This window comes from Coffea arabica, chromosome 2c (assembly GCF_036785885.1).
Source record: "Coffea arabica cultivar ET-39 chromosome 2c, Coffea Arabica ET-39 HiFi, whole genome shotgun sequence".
NCBI classification, from domain to species: Eukaryota; Viridiplantae; Streptophyta; class Magnoliopsida; order Gentianales; family Rubiaceae; genus Coffea; species Coffea arabica.
The window spans coordinates 40,705,828-40,708,584 of record NC_092312.1 but is presented as its reverse complement, the minus strand read 5'-3'; the positions used below and the strand labels follow the sequence as shown (position 1 = coordinate 40,708,584).

The 2,757-nt window shown below is 42.0% G+C and overlaps 1 non-coding gene across 1 annotated transcript; it reads left to right on the top strand.

The window, feature by feature from the left end:
* The first annotated feature begins 2,103 nt into the window (after window positions 1–2,103).
* TRNAR-UCU (transfer RNA arginine (anticodon UCU)) lies at window positions 2,104–2,175 on the top strand. Its single transcript has one exon. It is a non-coding gene; the product is annotated as a tRNA-Arg (tRNA).
* Window positions 2,176–2,757: the final 582 nt, after the last annotated feature.

The window sequence follows — 2,757 nt, the reverse complement described above, 5'->3', positions numbered from 1 at the left end:
CTTTTTCCATATGCGTCTCCCATTGCGAATACCCGATCAAGTAAATGGGCTACCGGTTACTTGCACCTGCTTGAGTGAGCAGTCATGAATGAACGTGTTGAAATCCACAATTGCCCGGGTATCTTGTGGGAGGTTCCAGAGTACTCATCTAGTAAGGATATGACATTAAAGTCACCTCCCACAAGCCATGGACGTTGCTCTATAGCTTGGCAAATACTCGCTAAAGAGCCCTATAGAGCTTGCCGTTCCCACCGTGTACATTTAGCGTAAATAAAAGAGCAGTAAAAAACTGCGGAAAAGGATTCATGCATAACAACCAAGTGAATCAGTTGATCCTCATTTTTAACTACATTGACAGCAAAAGATGATTTCCAGCAAACCCAAATTTTATTCGACACATTGAACAAGCCTAGGTGAAAACCGAACTTCCTAAGAAAACTGGCAAGAGTTGAGAAATCCAGCATCGGCTCGAGAATTACCAGGAAAGAGACGGAGTTGGAGCGGATCATCTTTCTGAGACGGCGAGAGGTAGCTGGGCTGGCAACTCCTCATGCGTTCCAAATAAGCGCCTTAATCATTAAAAGAGAGGGGTTGTTGAGCTTGAGAAGCTTTGACCGCTTGTCGAGTAAGTATTGTTCGTGGCTGCCAACGGAAGCATTTGGTCCCTGCCCGCGCTATAGAACAAGGTCGTAGGGAGGAACACTGTGCCAATGGGTCAGCCGCGGGTGGTGCGGCTGCGAGCTTTGCATCTAACTGAGCTTTGAAAGTGCGTAGATCTTCAAGTGGAATAGCTGTGGTTGTGGCCTCATCATTGTCGGAGACCCAATCCAAACCTGACCGCGGCTGTCCTGGTTTATTCTTCTTGGGGGTGTTGCACTGATCGAACCGACAGTCTTCATAAAAGGAGGGTGAGAAAAGCTTCACCGGGGGCGATCCTGGCACTGCTGCCTTGCTGTCGTGGGAGCCGGTGTCCAGCACCCGCTGTTCGAGCGGCTGAGCAGAACTAGGGAGATGTTGAGAGCAAGAGGCCAGGGCATTATTTGGTTGAGACTGGGGAGCTGTTACCACCATAGTGACGGCCTGTTGAGGGTGTTCGTCTAAGGAGTTGGAGAGGAGGGGAAGGCTATGACCTGGAGGGGGGTTCTCCGCTGTTCTGCTGTTCGCAATCGCAAGGCCCACTTTAGCTTTGTTAATTGCTGCATTTCTGGGAGGCAAGTCCAACTTCTGTCCTGTGGCCGCCACGTTGCGACAAGCGGTGGAGAGATGGCCAAGCTTACTGCACGTCGAACAATACCCTGGAAGGTTTTCATATTCCACTGCCTGCCAAAACCCAGAGGCGCCATTCCCAATCCAGACCTTGTCCAGCAACTCCTGCTGCAGGTTCACTTCAACGTAAAAACGGGCGACGCTGGGGCGATTGAGGAAGGCTGTCGAGGCATCAATTTTTAGCGACTCACCTAATAGCCGGGCAATGGAAAAAAGGGGGCCCTTGTTAAAAAGATGAACTGGAAGTCGCGGCAAGGATACCCATATTGGAGCGAGAGGCGATTCGGTGTCGACTGAGAAGGACGGAGTCTACTCGAAGATGCGTACGACCAAACCTTGGAGAGACCACACACCCTTCAGCCAGCAGCGTAGGTAGTCTTCTTTAGGGATGGCAATGGGGGCGGGTGCCTGCGGGGGGCTCTCGGGGCGGGGGTTGGGGCGGGGGCGGGGGGGGAATTTTTCCCCCCACTTTTGTCTCTATTCAGACAAAAGATGACATAGATGTTTTGGGGTAGACTTTGTTTTTGTAATATTGTTCACATCCATAAAGGAGCCGAATGAAACCAAAGTTTCATGTTCGGTTCTGAATTAGAGACGCTCAAAATGCTGAAGCGACGTCGACTATAACCCCTAGCCTTCCAAGCTAACGATGCAGGTTCCATTCCCGCTACCCGCTATTTCTTCTAAATATTTATATATTCTAAATATTATATTCTATACTCTATAGAAATTTTAGTATTAGGACATCATTTAATATACAATTCCCAAAATATCTCACCTACAATACAATTATTTTTTTTAACCAAGAGTCAAAATATGAAAAAATCAGAATGAAAGGCGTCCATTGTCTAATGGATAGGACAGAGGTCTTCTAAACCTTTGGTATAGGTTCAAATCCTATTGGACGCAAGTTTTTTCCATATAATTTTTAGATTGAAATATTAAATATCAAGAAAAAAAGACCTTTTGAATAATTTGAATTCGAGATGCTTAATTACTTTTTTAAGATAAAAATATATATAATTATATATAATATGTAAGTTAATTAGTTATAAACTTATGATAACGATATTATTAGTTAGATGTATTATATAATGTATATTAGTTTATGTAATATAATTGATATCATCAATTATATGAATAATTATACATGTCTACTAATAGAATTTATTAATTAGTTATACTAAATTTACTAATACATTTATACTAAATTTCTAATTACACTTAATAGAATAACACTTTTTTCTAAAAAAAAAAGCACAAACACAATAATGAATTAGTGATTGCATTTGTACTAAAAGTGAAAACTTGACTATTTTAGTTATATTTATTTCATCATATTGGATTGTATTCAAATCACTTCTGTTTGATTGTTTTTATGAGTTTCAATTGTAAAATTACAATGAATAATAATTTGGTGATGTGTTGATATTTTAGTACTTGATTATTTATTAAAATGTAATTATAATAAAATTTTATTAACCCCGCGGG